The sequence below is a fragment of the Hermetia illucens genome, chromosome 2 (assembly GCF_905115235.1).
Source record: "Hermetia illucens chromosome 2, iHerIll2.2.curated.20191125, whole genome shotgun sequence".
Classification (NCBI taxonomy): Eukaryota; Metazoa; Arthropoda; class Insecta; order Diptera; family Stratiomyidae; genus Hermetia; species Hermetia illucens.
The window spans coordinates 99,101,646-99,118,528 of NC_051850.1; the positions used below are offsets into that span (position 1 = coordinate 99,101,646).

The following is a 16,883-nucleotide window of genomic DNA, read 5'->3' on the forward strand; positions in this document are numbered from 1 at the left end:
GATGATGAAATCCGCGCACGGTTGTTGGTTTCTTAGCAAAAAAACTACAAACTCTTGGCCGCGTTTGAGAAAATAATCCTTCGAAGAATTTTTGGCGCCCTACATAAGGATGGACGATTTGGTAGCCTACTTAACGACGAAATCTATGAGCGATACCACGACCGTCTGGTTCCGGGTCAACAGGCTGCAGTGGGCCAGGCAATTAATCCGCGTGGATGAGAGTGATCTAGCCGGAAAGTCTATGAGGGCAATATCTATGGTAGAAAAAGAAGACGAAGCAGACCCTGCCTGAGAGGGAGCGATGGCGTAGGTTAGGACGCCAGACAGCTTTTAGGGATATCGAATTGGTGGACCTCGGCGCTGGAGTTCCTTACAAAGGCAGACCTAGACCGGATCCCGGTTGGCGCACCGTTGATGATGATGATGTATGCGGTCTGTGATAAAAATGGAATCACTCTCACATTCTTTGGTGCTTTTTTTCATGAATTATGGATGAAAAATCGTGTACTTGTGATTGCGATTAATTCCATGGTTTCTTGTTGAACCTTATTAGTGTTCACTGATAATCAAGAGGGCTTCCCAAGAAAAATAGTAGGATTCCTAATTGCTTTCAGACACTTTCCCTAAGCAACAAAGAAATCGGGAATTGTCTTACCTGCTTGCATTACTTTACTTTCTGTGGGAGTTGCCTTTCCCCTAAAAGTTACTTAATTATTCTCTAACAATTGGAGTAATTATTAAGAAGTGAAGTAGGTGGGACATTATATATAAACACATGATATTTATAAAAACAATTTTCATTGAGCTTTTGTGCACTCATCTGCTTCACCTAGTAATTTCCAAGAAAAATCCAAGAATTAAATATATAGTTACAAACAAACGAATAAATGAAGGCAGCTTTGATCAATCATTCAAATGTTTGAAAACGGGGTTAGACTATAACAGTAAGTATTAAAGATTAATAATGATTTAACGGTGTTTGAAATTTGCTTGCTTGATAAAATAGTAATTTTGTTTGAAACAGCCCGCTAAAATTAATATAATGCCAACTGTCCTGACGGAAGTGTGTCCCGCTCGTCAATCGGATATGGATTGCGGAGCCGGTACTGGAGTTTTCTCGGGTACACGTACATAGTGTAGCCGTGCCGTATGATCGTCCAAGTGGAAGAACTCGCGATACTGGAGGCCTGTTGATGACTGGGTTATGATTCGAACCACATGCGTAACATAGTCATTTTGATTGACTGCTATTCCGCCATTATAACTTTGTACTCAGTGGCCATATCCCCTTGGAGTCCAGTCTGAGCGGCACGCTCAAAGTCACCCTCCTCTGAGCTATGATCATAGGAACATAGAGGGGAATAAGCTGTCCGAATGTCCTGGTCAGGCGGTCTTCCGCTCTTGACACTCTCTCGGTTGGCACAGCTGCCGTACCGTTGGCGACTCTGAAGGGTGAAATTTGCTTACATTACTTAACAGCCGCTGCCTACAGGCAGCGAAGGCTGCCAACTGCGCTAAATCGGGTAGGAATTGGCCTTCCTAAAAGATCCGATTGCGAGAGCTTTTGGTGCAGACCTGCGTGGGCCAAAACGACTGACTCAGCATACCTTATTCGCACTACCGAAGTTACCAATAGGAGGAAGAGACCCTCAGGAATTTCTTTTGCGATTACCAAAGTTATTAGCTCTGGCTCTACTGTCCTTCGAAAACACTACAGATGAATATCTGAGCTAGCTGGATTGGGCTCCCTTTGTCCTTTCAACAGCAGCCACGGTCTTGTCGTCGGTGTCATGAAAACATCGCATCACAGCGCTAATCGGGCTCCTTGGAGCAGCCACTGATAGCCCTGATAGACCTGTCTATCATGAAAACATGTGCTCTTTAGCCTTCGTGCGGGTATATTCGAGTGGGATCGTTGACAAGCTTACAACCACCTTATATGCATCTGATGTATTTTAAAGAATCAAGGGCATATCTGTAAATGATTTTGCTTTCCCGACTGGCCCAACTACAAAATTAACTTTATTGCGTTGTTGGGTATATTACGCTGTATTCCTCGAATGCACTTTCGATAAAGGCCTGATGTCATGGTTTTGTATTTTGCAAGTATATTCTTTACAACTGACTGAAGAGAAATGTGGTGTCTGGAATGAATAAAATAAAAATGAATCCTCTTCTCTCGATAAATTGAAAATAAAATTTATGTCGGTAAGATTTATTATTTAGATACATATACATTATTATTTATATATTCTCTGCATATTCTCAAAAAAAAAAACTACTTGAAACCTTTGCAAATAATCTTCGAGCATCTATTGTAATAAACAACGCCAGCTAATTTCTTCATTTAAAATAAAAGTTTTAAACACGTAGTTGGCGGTGAAGGGAAAATGGATCTAAGTGTAAACTTAGTTTACACAGGTGAATTAGCAGTTACTGCCTGTTCACCACTACTCCGCTCGACTTGTATATAAACGAGCTCAGTTTCAACTAGAAGCATCACAACTTGGTTCGCAGTCAAACCGTAGGAATATTAACAATAGTAAGCAAGAAATTATATACCTTTAAACGACGTACAACATAAAGGTAACTTCGAGGCAATAATGAAACTTTTATCAGGTTTCATAGTGCTTATTTTTCTAAGCGCTCTGATTAGTGCACAAAATGAAAGCACAACAGAAGCTGCTGAATCGACAACTGAAGCTGCTGAGGCTACAACCGAAGCTGCTGAGACTACGTCAGTAGATGAAACGACCACTAATAGCGAAGAAACGACGACTGTGACTGAAGCTGTTTCGACTACTAATAGCGGAAGCGAAGAATCGACAACTGTGACTGAAGCTGCTTCAACTACTGATAGTGGAAGTGAGGAATCGACCACGGTAACTGAAGCTGCCTCAACTACTGATAGTGGAAGTGAAGAAACAACCACGGTGACTGAAGCCGCATCGACTACTAGGCCACCAAGACCAGGAGGACGTCCGCCTAGGCCTGGAGGACGACCACCCAAGCCTGGAGGACGACCACCCAGGCCTGGAGGACGACCACCCAGGCCTGGAGGACGACCACCCAGGCCTGAAGAACGGCCACCCAGACCTGGAGGACGACCTCCCAGGCCTGAAGAACAGCCACCCAGGCCTGGAGGACGACCTCCTAGGCCAGCGGGACCACCAACTAGGCCGGAGGGACCAGCACATGGAAGACCAGGCGGACCACCGCGAAGAGGACCAGGAGGCCCACCACGTGGAGGACCAGGAGGATCACCACGAGGAGGATCAGGAGGATTCACACGTGGAGGATCAAGAGGACCACAACGGGGGGGACCAGGAGGGCCACAACCTTGAGATCCACAAGGACTAGAGGGTTGTTGAAATTCTCGTCGTTTCCAATATTAATTAGAATCAAATTACCAATATTTGCTTCAAAATGTTATGTTTTTGATCGAATTCAGAAAAAAACAATCAACGACAAACGCTTGGAAAATTTGATTTAATAGAGACCACACATTTCAAAGTAAGCAGATTTGAAAAGTTTTGTTCCCTCTTGAAAGAAGAACTGGAAGTTATCAGTATCATTGACAAGTTGAGATGACACCCGTAATGCCTTGACAAAGTAAGGCCTATTTATTTCATGCAAGCTTTTAAACAAAGCAGAGTATATAAAGCATGATTGTAGTTCTATTCTTCCATTTCAAACAACCAAGTGGATTGCCATTGGTCGAGACATCAGTAATTCCTCCCACTGATATGCACATCCTGCTACCTCCCATTTGATCCCTTGGAGTTTGCATCCCGTTGTTCTCATCTTCTCTTCTTGCAAAATAGCACTTTATTCTATACCTTATTCAATCACGAATAAAAGTAATATTTGTAATATCTCCACTACGACGGCATGAACCACTATGAAGAGGTTACTCGTATATACAATTGCAGTGGGTGATACGACGACATTTTTTTTCTTTTCGGCGACTAATTAAATATTTATTAAGAAGCAGTTGACAGCATCGATTAATACATATTGTGGGGTTCTTCTAAATATTTTTTTCAAAAAAATAACATTTAATAAGTCGAAAAACCGGAAGCTCGACGTTTCAGGCACGAAGGGTTTTGTGTATTTCCTCTATAAAGACATTTGAGTGTGTATTTGTCCCATTAGTACGTAGCACGTAATATATGCATTATTATGTGAGAGTATCCACATTGGGGTGATATTGACATTCATAGTCTTGAATTTGCAAAGAAGCCACAACTTTGGCCTATTATAACTTTGTTAGTAATAGTGCGATTTCTACCAAGCTTGGTAGGATCAAGCTCTATGTTGTAACCTACATCACTACCTACATTTCGTGGTGCTAAGATGAACTGAAGAGGGGTTTCTGCAGTCAATTGCTAAAAATTATAGTATTATACTATTATTAACTTCATTTGAATAGATATCGGTATGGAAGATATTTCGGAGTCCAGGCACCATATAGTGGCAGCCTCTGATTTTTTCAGATTTTTCGATTGGGTATTTTCTGAGAGTGGGTCCGCTAAAGAAATGATCACTTTCGACCTGCCGCACTCCCCACGTTTTCAGCAAATGTCAAAACTGGAACCGGCTTCGGGAAGTACGAACCAAGAACTTGCATTTGATACCCCACATAACTATATTTAGTGAAAAAAATGTACACCTCCCTTTTGCATGTATAGGGCCTGCACAGTCTATATCCTAGCGTTTTCTTAATCATATTTAGTCTCAATTTCTTTCCGACACGTCGCCATGTGGCGCCATGGCGTTTAGTCAACATCGGTTTTCTAAACTTTGCATTTGCACACACCGTTTCTACTATTAATATCATCGGTCTGTTGTGGCCTGTGGTGCTTGGAGAGCAAACGTCCATTGAACTCTTCCATTTCCTCCGGACAAGACAGCATGTATTACGTCACCTATAGCAAAAAGAAATAATATTCGTAACAGGATGCAACCCAGACGAAGTGCACTTCACACCTCAAAATCCTCTTCGATTTTACCTCGGTGCATCATGTGACATTGTCGCTCTGATAATGGCTATTGGTTTCTCCAGATAGAGCACGTCAAATATACTCTCCATTCACGCTGTCGAAAGCTTACTCGAAGTCGATGAAGAGCAAATCCGCGCACTATTCCAAATTGATCTGTAGGGGGTTGATGTGGTCAATACAGGAGAATCTGGACCGGAAGCTTGCCTAGTCTCTGTCGATGAAGCTTTCGAGATGTTTTTTGATGAGTTCCAGAGTTATTTTAGCTAAAATCTTTGCCGCAACAAGGATATCTACCCCTCCAATTGTCACACACCACTTCTTATATTCTGTGTTCTCAGATTCTCAAGTACGAGTGGAAGCAGCAGATTTGCCGAAACTGTAGGTACAGTGATAACTAGCGGGGAGACCGTCAAACCCAACCGCTTTACTCCGTTTAAGTGCATTGATGGCCAAGATGATTCCTTTTCTGGGGACTAACCGTTTCATCCACAAGAGGCTTAAGTTCACCCGAACATGATACTGTTAACAATCGTGGTGGAGTCTGTTTGTCACATGTACTTTTCTCCAAAACATTCGAAATAAATTTCGAATGCTGCAGATCCTGCCGCGCCACAACATTAACTTTCTTGAAGGCTAAAGAGGGGCTCCTGGTGCATACAAGGGTGTATGTAAAAGTTGTTTTCACATGATAGGTCTCAATTAGTACTTTCACAAGCAGATTTTGGTATTGACACAAATTGCAAAGTGGATGAGTGAGGGGTCTAATTGTACATACTTTCTCATTTTAGGAAACTGCCGAACCCAAAAATCTGAAAAAATTCAGGACGATGCGCTTATCTGAAATCTAGTTCTCAAAATTACCAATTCCGATATGTGCTCAAATAAACTTAATAATAATAATCGTTGACACAACAATCTAATTGGATCAGGGTCTTGAAGTGTGTTAGAGCACTTCATTCAAGACCGTAACGGAACGCTACATGATTACATAGGAGGCAATGTGGTCAGCATTACGCTCGCCCGAAATTATTACACTAATTCGAGTCAAGTACTCATTCACAGCTGAGTCGACGTCAATCACGACACAAATCCCACTGGCACCAGTGATACCTTCTGTATGATAGCCTTGTGCTCTAATTACTCAGTTATCCGGACATTGAAATAAGCTTAATAATAGTATATTATCAACTTCTGGGAATTGGCCGGAAAACCGCTCTTAAATTTCCCCTAGCAGTCCTAGCAGTATAGTGGGTTGTATCGTGCCTTACACTACGGTCCCGTGGAAATCCGGCAATTAATATCAAAGTTATAGCAGTTCAAAGTTATTAATTTCGCGCGAATTTTCTGCATCTTAACATCCAAGTGAAACATGAAGAAGCTGCTTTTCCCCAGTTCTTTTTGTATCTTTTTTAGATAAACGCATTTGCTAATAATGTCGTCAGCCAACAGAGCCTATTTCAACTTAAAAAAACTGTTTCGCTCGAAATGTCTCATCATAGGGTCAGAGCTCCTACTGTACAAGACAATGATCAGTCAGTCCTCATGTATTCCTCAGAGACCTGGGTTCCTAGCAAGAAAAAGTGCGAACTCTTGGTCGCGTTCGAGAGTAGAATCCTCCGAAGAATATTTGGCCCCCTACATGAGGATGGACGATTCCGTAGTCTACATAACGGATATGAAATTGGTGGACCTCGGCGCAAAACCGGGATATCTGGAGTTCCTTATTAAGTCAGGCCTAGACCGGACACCGGTTGTTGCGCTGTTAATGATGATGAATAAATATTCGGATCACTATCTCGTTGGTATGGTGTTCCGTTTCGAATTACAACACCGCCTACAATCCCCTCTGACAAGTATGTGAGAGTGAATACTGAAGCCATTCGCAACACAGCCTTCCGTAACACCTATAAAGTGGAAATGTCGCAATAATCGAAACTAACAGATGTCCTGGAGATGAATCATGAACAACATCATACATAAAAAGGGAGATATCACGCAGTGCAACAATTATAGAGGTATCACGTTGCTGAGTACCATCTATAAGATATTCTCCTCTATCTTGCTAGGTCGGATAGTCCCATACGCCCAGAACATCATTGGCCCATACCAAAGAGGCTTCATTCCAGACAAATCAGCAACAGCCGCCTATGATAACCGGGGTAAAACTGTACAAGGCCATGAGAGAATCCGGTATCACGACGAAATTGGTTGACTAGGCTGATTGTCCAATGTTCGAGGCGAGATAAAAACAGCAGGATGACTCTCGAGACCATTCAACATCAACAAAGATTTAATCCTTATGGATGGGGATGATCCAACCCGGAAAGTCAATAAGGGCAATAGGGGTAGAAAAAGAAAACGAGGTAAACCCTGCTTGAGATGGAGCGATGGCATAGGTCAGAACGACAGCTTTTGGGTTTATCGAATTGGTGGACCTCGACACAAAACCGGGGTGTCTGCAATTCTTTACTAAGGCAGGCCTAGATCGGATACTGGTTGTTGCGTCATTGATGATAACGATTAATCGAGCGCTTTCATTTGATATCTTACATGACCATATTCTGTGTGGCGCACATATGGTAAATCTGTATAAATTATTTGTTTGAAAGCAATACAGTAGACAGTAGCGAATGCACAATTTTTTTCGACGACGCTTTCTTTTTTTAAGGCCCCGCGGCCGGATCAATTTAATCAATTTTTAATTATGGTGAAGAAAGAATTTTTCTTTCCCTTTCTGTATATATATAACTAGAGATGTATATGGATTTTTTTTCGATATGTCCATTTTTGTAATAACAGCGCGCCTTTAAAAAACTCAAAATTTTCAGCAAACATTATTAAGAAAAACTATAAAGTCTACCACAAAAATCATATGTACTTCCACCCGGAATGTAATAAATATACAGTTAACATTTGAAGTCAATCGGTCAAGATTTGTTCGAATTATGAGTTCGGTCACCTTGAAAAATGCAGTTTCGAGAAAAATGCGTTTCAAAATTTGGGGTGTTCGCCAAAACGGAAGCATTTAGATATTTTCCCCAAGCCAATTCTTCTCCTTCTTCTTCTTTTTCGCCATTTGGCTCTATCGAATGCCTGATCTGGGTGCAATCTCGAGGCTTTCAAATTCCCATCTAGCGTATCAAGCCACCGTTGTTTAGGTCTGCCTTTTGGTCGTTTACCATCGATTTCGATGTTCAGACCAATCTTGGCAAGTGAATTCTCGTTAGCACGAATTGCGTGACCATACCACCAAAGACGCCTCTCTCGCAACTTTTCCACGACCGGTGCAACCCCATAACGATCGTGGATATCCTCATTTCGGATGTGATCAAAACGTGTCGCGCCACTAGTCCAACGCAATATCTGCGTCTCCATTACCGCAAGACGCCGTTCATTGTCTTTTATAGTTCGCCAACACTCAGAACTATAGAGAGCGACTGGACGGACGACATTACGGTAAATTTTAGATTTGAGACGTTCGTTGATACGTCGATCACAAAGAACACCAGTTGTGGAACGCCACTTCATCCAGGTTGCATTAATGCGTGAAGCAATTTCATAACGCAGTCCACTGTTGGCTGATAGCGTTGACGCGAAGCATTTAAATCGCTCAAATTTCTCGACGATAAAACGCTGGCTAATTGACAAATTTATAAAAACGCCAACCGGGAAGCAAAGAAAACAGTCGCAGTTACCCGAGCGGACCATTACAAAAATCCTTACGAAAAGCTGGACACTCGGGATGGCGAGAGAGATCTGTATCGACTTGCTAAAAGCCGTACAGGATATCGAACACTTCTGTTGCGTTAATGACAAGAACGGTACTTTGCTCACCAACCGTCGAGCCGCAAGGGATAGATGGCGAGAATACTTTGAACGGATTCCAACTAAAGAATTTGCTCATTCTCCACCTCCACAATCACACGACATTTGGACCAGTTCTACCTGTCAGCGCAACTGAAGTCGATGAGGCAATAAAACGAATGAAATCGGGGAAAGCCATAGGACCTCTGGGAAGCGAAGAGCTGGAATCCAACACTGTGGCTCAGTGAATTCTTTAATCGGATTATTCAGGATGGAAGAACACCATCTGACTGGCAAAAAAGTACCACTGTTCCAATATAGTAAAAGAAAGGTAATCTAGCAGAATGTTCAAATTACCGTCCGATCCGATTACTTTTCCGTGAATCAAGCCGGATTTGTCAAAAACTGCGAAACTACTGACGCAATACACGACAACACTTAGTGCCAGAAGAACTCGTGCGCTGGGTTCAATTGCTCTACCACGATCCGAAAAGTAAAGTTCGAAGTATAGCGAGTGTATCAAAACCCCTTCGTGTCTCTGTTGGTGTTCATCAAGGAAGCGCCCTCACAGTGCCTTTCATAGCATCTGATAGCAAAAATGATCTCGAGCAACTTGTCCAAAAATGGATTGATCGCCCCATGCAACACGGTCTCAGATTGAATCGAAACAAAACTGAATTTCTGACGACTGATCCCCATGAAACAGGGACAATTACTGTCAGCGGCGGTGATCTCCCCAGAACTGAGCGGATCAACGCTATCAACCAATGGAGTGCTGCGTTATGAAATTGCTTCACGCATTAACGCAACCTGGATGAAGTGGCGTTCCACAACGGGTTACTTTGTGATCAACGTGTCAACGTACATCTCAAATCTAAAATTTACCGCAATGTCGTCGGTCCTGTCGTTCTCTATGGTTCTGATTGTTGGCCAACTATAAAAGACAATGAACGGCGTCTTGCGGTAATGGGTGGTAATGCCATACATGTGAACGGAAGGTGTTGTTTTACACAAATATGGCCATGTGGGTTATCAAATGAAAGAGCTCAATTAGTACTTTCGAAACGAACCATATTTCATATCGGATGAAGCGTAGAAGAGTGATGGCTCAAAATATAACCCCCAACAAGTGTAACAGGTCTCGTTCTCAGAACCTATCCAACCGAAAATTCTGAAAAAAATCACAGTAATGCATTTAACCGAAATTGAGGCCTCAGAATATATCCCGTTCCGATATCTGCACAAATAAAGTTAATAATAGTATATTAGAATATTTTAGAAATTCAGCCGGAAACCACCCTTAAGTTCATGCTAGAAGTATTGAGGTTGGCATTTGCCTAAGGAATAACATAAGGCATAACTTAAGGAAGTTTGAAGAAAATCTAACTATTATTAACAAAGTTATAGAAGTAAAACGTGTATGATGTCATCATGACATATAAATTTGTCAAAACCACAACGAAATGAGCTCACGTGAATAGGAGGCCGCAGGGAAACATTTTAGTTTTTTAATCATTTATATATCAATATCAATTCCTTCAGACAGATATATGTATGCATACCATAGTAATGCTTGGTTCAGATAGATATATCTGTACATTAAACCAGCGTACTTCATATGTACATATGTATGCTTTTGTGCACGAAGTAAATCGAAAATTATGCGTATATATGATATAAGCATAGCATTCGGTAATAGGCAATGTTTGTTTAGGGTGAGCATAATATCTACGTCCGTATGTATTTATTGTAGTTTGACAAAAAATACGAATTAATATTTTGGGTTTTTAGCCATATACGAATGGAAAAATGTGCGTAGAAACTTTCTCACATAAGATGGACACAAAACTTTTATACCTGAAGCGCCGGAAGCTATTCCGACTCATTCGTATCTGTTGTAGGTTAAGTTCTTCACATTTGCTAATAATATTAAAGCTTTTATACCTGGAGCCCCAACCTTCCGCTTCCCCAAGTTGTTTAAGATGTTGCTTTAAGAAATTCACTAGCAATAGGGCCAAGATCAAATTACGTTAGGACTTTAGGTTAGATCATATACATAGCTATAAGATAGTTATAAGATTCAAGCGAGGTTTTTATTTTTAAGTTTTTCTTGCGTGTAGTCTTACAGTACGTACAGTCTTACATCATAGGAAAAACAAAATAGCTAAGCTACCCTCTGTTATTATACTATAGTTAAAAAGTAGGCTAAGTTGCTGTACCTGTATACTAAGTTTCTGCACCAAGCAAATCATGAATATTAATAAATAAATTAATGAATCAATTAATTATAGGGCTATCCAGAACTTTAGTTTTCATTTGAGATCTCACCTTATACTTCACTTCATCTTTAAATAATAACGCTGCTCCTCTTCCATATGCATCCAAACTGTCAGGACGATAACAACCTATTACCATTGCAAAAAATTTCAAAGAAATTTCGCATCTACAACAGAATTTTATGTAACTGTAATCAATAAAATTGTCTCCTGCTGGCAGAAGTGCCAACATTAAAATTGTCTTTGATTAATAAACTTTTAGTTCGATTTGTTTCATGCGATCTTAAGGGGTTACCCCCCACCGCCGGCAGTCAAAGTTAATGGTTAGAAGATTTACTAAAACAAGTCAAGAACTGGAAGCTCGTGATTGCACGTATAAAAGTTTTGTTTGTTTTTTTGTGAAAGGGTATACACTTGACGCAACAACTGGTATCCGGTCTGCACCTGCCTTAGTAAAGAACTCCAGACACCCCGGTTTTGCGCCGAGGTTCACCACTTTCTGTCCGAATAGCTCAGTGGTTAGAGCGCTGGGTTGTCATACGGAAGGCCGAGGTTTAAATCTCGCTGGTGGCAGTGGGATTTGTATCGTGACTTGACATCGGATACCAGTCGACTCAGCTGTCAATGAGTACCTGAATCAAATCAGGGTAATAATCTCGGGTGAGCGCAATGCTGACCACATTGCCTCCTACAGTGTACTGTAGTATACCGTTACGGTCTTGAATGAAGTGCTCTAACACACTTCAAGGCCCTGATCCAATATGGATTATTGCGCCAACGATTATTATTCACCACTTTGATATCCTTAAAGCTGTCTGGCGTCCTGACCTACGCCATCGCTCCATCTCAGGGAGGGTCTGCCTCGTCTTCTTTTTCTACCATGGGCTTGCCGGACTGGATCATCTTCGTCCATATGGGATAAATTACCCGCCCAACGCAAGCTATTGAGCCGGATTTTATCCACAACCAGACGGTAGTGGTATCGCTTATAGGTCTCGTTGTTATGTAGGCTACGGAATCGTGCATCCTCATGTAGGAAACGAAAAATGCTTCGGAGGATTCTTCTCTCGAACGCGGCCAAGAGTTCGCAATTTTTCTTGCTAAGAACTCAGATCGCCGAAGAATATAAGGACTGGCAAGATCATAGTCTTGTACAGTAAGAGCTTTGATTCTGACTATGCTGAAACGTTTCGAATGATTATGCTGAAACGTTTCGAATGAAAGTTTTTGTAAGCTGAAATAGGCTTTTGTTGGTAGCCAACAATCGTGCGCGGATTTCATCGGCATAGCTCTTATCGGTTGTGATTTCCGACCCTAGATAGGAGAAATTTTCAAGGTTCTCAAAGTTGTAGTCCTCAATCCTTATTGTTTTCGTTTGACCAGTGCAATTCGATGTTGTCCGTTCTTTGCTTTTTGGCGCTGACGTTGCCACCATCATTTATGTGCAGCCCGAGGTCTCGCGCCGCCTGCTCGATCTAGATGAAAGTAGACTGTACATCTCGGGTCGTTCTTCCCATAATGTCAATATCGCCAGCGCAGGCCAGTAGTTGGGTGGACTTGCATCGTGAATCACTTTCTCCATGGCCAGGTTGAAGAGGACGCATAATAGGGCATCCCCTTGTCTTAGACCGTTGTTAATGTTGAATGGTCTCGAGAGTGATTCTGCTGCTTTTATCTGGCCTCGCACATTGGTTAGGTTCAGCCTAGTCAGTCTTATTAATGTCGTTGGGATACCGAATTCTCTTATCGCCGTGTACAGTTTTACCCTGGTCATAGGCAGCTTTAAAGTCGATGAAAAAATTGTGTAACTGATGACCATATTCCAGTAGTTTTTCCATCGCTTATTGCAGAGAGAAAATCTGATCTGTTGCTGATTTGTCTGGAGTGAAGCCTCTTTGGTATTGGCCAATGATGTTCTAGACGTATGGGGCTCTCCGACCTAGCAAGATAGCGAAGAATTTCTTATAGATGGTACTCAGCAACATGATACCTGTATAATTGCTGCACTGCATGATATCCCCTTTTTTATGTATGGGACAGATAATGGGTCGCTGTCAGTCGTCAGGAATTGATTTGCTGTCCCACCCTTTGAGCATCAATTGATGAACCGCTTGGTTCGGTTGTAATTCCATCGGCTCCTGGCGACTTATGATTTTTAAGACGATGGATTGCACGGAATGTTTCTTCTATGCTTGGTGGTGTCAGGATTTGTCCTTCGTCTTCAGGTGGCGCGACCTCCAACTCGCCGATAATTTGGTTCTTGAGCAGTTCATCAAAATACTCAACCCATCGCTCCATTATGTCCATTCTGTCAGAAATCAGATTTCCCTCTTTGTCTCGGTAGGATGAGCATCGAGATGTATAAGGCTTCATCCTGCTGACTTGTTGGTAAAACTTCCGCGCCTGATGCGGCTGCTCCCTGTACTTTTCGAGTTCAGAAACTTGTTGATTCTCCTAGGCTTCCTTTTTCCGTCTGTGAAATCGCTTCTCCGCTCGACGGAGTTCTTGGTACGTCTCTGCGCATGCCCGCGTTCTTTGAGAATGCAACATTACTCGGTATGCGGCATTCTTCTGTTCCGTTGCTAGCGTACATTCATCGTCGAACGAGCCGTTCCGACTTTTCTTGCGATTGGGGCCAAGTACGTTTGTGGCCGTGTCAATGATAGCGCTCTTCAGGTAGTTGTGAAGATCATTTATTGATGCTTCATCTCCAGGGTAGGGTGGCAGGTGGTGTTGTAATTCGAGCCCGGAACACTATGGCAACAAGGTAGTGATCCGAGTCTATACTGGCCCCCATATGTTCTGACATTCATCAAGGCTGAGATGTGGCGGTGTTCAATCAGCACGTGGTCGATTTGGTTGAAAGTGGTACCGTCTGGAGAGGCCCACAAACATATTGTGGACCGCTTTCCGGGCAAACCTGGTACTTCCAACAACCATTTCGTGTGGCCCTGCTAATTGAATAATCCGCAGTTCGTTATTATTGGTGTTTTGATGTAAGCTGAGCGCCTAAATAAGGGCTACTTCACTACTTGACTGTTGAATTTGATTTTGATATCATACTTGGGACAGGCTTCGAGGCTTCACTCAAATGCTTCGTAGGAGGTATCCTTCTCCGACTCTGCAGTCTCCTCTGTAGGGGCGTGAACGTTTATGAGGTTTATATTTCTAAATTTGCTTCGCAAGCGCAATGTGCATAGCCTTTCGCTTATATTTTCAAAGCAGGTTCCATTTTTTGGTTGACTAAGAAACCTACTCCGACCACATGGTTTACTGGATGGCCGGTATAATATATGGTGTAGTGGCTCCTATCCAGGAAACCGGTCCCCCTGCGATGCTGTTACATCAGCCTTATATTGGGACGGCTTAGAGGCTTACAAAAATTAGAGTGATGCGCTTTTACGAAAAGTAGGCCGCTCAAACAAATTTAATAATAATATATTACCATTTTTTCGGCATTGACCGGAAAAGGCCCTTTCATCTTAGGAGTACTATTGCAGTAGAATAGAGGGTAGTATCGTGCGTAATATCGGCCTATTAATGTCAAAATTATAGCAGTTCGAAGTTATTAATTTTGCGCGAATTTATTTCATCTTAAGCCATAGAAATAGGATGCTGATGTCATAATTAACGAGAATAATTGACATACTATATCCTATATATAAAGAGGATGCTTCTCCCTAGTCCTTCCTTATACCTGTTTTAGGTGAAATTCTTACACTTACTAACAATATTGAACACCGCGTGCGACGTGTATAATGTTGACTATTATCAATGCAGTCTTTGCAGGTCAAACTATTTGAGAAAATTGCTCTTGGAAATAGTGCACAATTGAATTTTAATTATATGCAAATGAGACTTATCCACTCAAGATTTCTAATACACAACACAACAATCTCCCAAACCGGATCCAGCATCCAGCTTCCGGTTTCCAGACTCATTTGTTATTATTTCAAAACCATTAGCAGCTTCTTTCTAAATTTGCATGAGAGTCATCTTAGTTTACGTGGGTCAGTAAAAGTTGGCTATCCTATTAGAAAATTTCATCAATTGTTTAGTCAATACATAAGATAAACCCAGACTGCAAAATCAATGGGAGCAATTTGAGTGACATTAAATAGTTGGCGTGCAGTGTAACTATTTGGTAAACAACCAATCCAAGCTTAGAACCTGGCGCTGGCTACGGTTAAATTATGACGATGAAAGGAAAGATGTCGCCACTCGTGGAGGTTAGAGTGGTGTATCTTATCTTTCTTAGCCAGGAAGATCATCAATTTATTATCTATGTTGGTGTTACGCGCGAGGTAGTTTTATTGAAGATCGTTGTTCTTTCTGCAGTAATGCCAGTTGGCAAACCAAACATGATTAGCGGGAATGTATCCACAGTGATCGGCTATTTTGGGAAGGCAACTAATTGGAGCAAAATTAAAAGAAAACTAAGTTGATTTGTCGTTTGGTAAATTTCAAATCTATGATAATGTCGATGTGTCTATGTATAATATTGTCACTTCGAAGATCAATTTTGTAAGTGTGAATCTTGAGATATCGTTTTCCAAGATTGGTTTAATAACTCAGTTCCATGAACTTTTGTACTACGGCGAAACAACCTCCACAAGCATCGGTGGTTCAGTGGTAGAATGCTCGCCTGCCACGCGGGCGGCCCGGGTTCGATTCCCGGCCGATGCATTGCATTTTTTTCTTGAAGTTACTTATTTAGTTTGAAGACAGTATTCGCGGGAACTTTTGGCTTGAAGAGAAAGGTGGGGGCTGGGTTATGCTTTTGCTGAACCATTATCTCAGAAACTGTTTGTAATGAAGATGTGGATGGCTGCATAATGCAAGATGAAAGATCGTAGTTGAGGTGTATGAGGAGAGATGTTATCATGCAATGAACCCAAGGAAGCGCACCGGCCAAAGCAGTATGAAAGGCGCCAACGATAACGAGAAGAAATATCATTGGTAATACAATGTAATCCTGGCGAACGCCCCCATTTAACCTCCATGAAGTACTTGATATTTTGCTTCATTCTCGATGACAAATAGATGGAATACTAATTTCAACTTAGCACACTGCCGCACAATTATCTGGGTTCCCATTTCCGGAATATGAACCAATCAACCCTTTTTTTTCACACTGTTCAGATCTCAGATTCCCAGGATTTACGAAAGTGCGTGTTACGCCCTATAAGTTGTGGTTTAAGAATACACTCAATGTCTTTCTTGCTTGCCGTACAAGGGATAGAAATTTGTCGGCTAGTAGCCTGAAAATTTCGAAACTTTACTGCCACCGAAACGTCAACAACGTCTCAAATATGGACTGACCTCACGGTTACGACCCTTGACTATCGAAAACGGACTATGATTGGTTTCCGAAATGAGTCCACGCTCCCCGCCAACGGTATGGAGAGGTCTTAGAATGCTTGCTTTTTTCATCTCGAATGCCAACTATATAAGTTGGACATTCTGGGCCTAAGCATAGTAAGATGGTGGGACTCTGGAGAGTACTCCCCTCCCTCTTGCGACAATGTGCTCTTGTACTATAGAAAGCTAAGTGGTAACAGAAGCGAGTCCTATGTTGGATTGTTTCTGACGGGTATCGCAAAATGCGCTCTCTTGACCTGGGAGCCAGTTTCTGCAAGATTCCAGGTCAAGTTAAGTACCACCACAATTGTACAGTGCTATGCACAAACGGCGACTGCCGATATAATAGAGAAAGATAATTTTTATCAGCAATTACACGCATTTTAAGAAAGGGTTCCTAAAGGTGAGATTGTGGTCATGTTGAGTAATCTGAACTCCA

At 41.9% G+C, this 16,883-nt stretch overlaps 1 protein-coding gene and 1 non-coding gene across 2 annotated transcripts in view; both read left to right on the top strand.

Moving 5' to 3' along the window:
• Window positions 1-16,883, top strand: part of LOC119649061 (protein rhomboid) — a 429,203-nt gene that overhangs the window by 65,774 nt on the left and 346,546 nt on the right. The gene's annotated exons all lie outside the window — the stretch shown is intronic.
• On the top strand, window positions 15,699-15,769 carry Trnag-gcc. The gene has a single exon. It is a non-coding gene; the product is annotated as a tRNA-Gly (tRNA).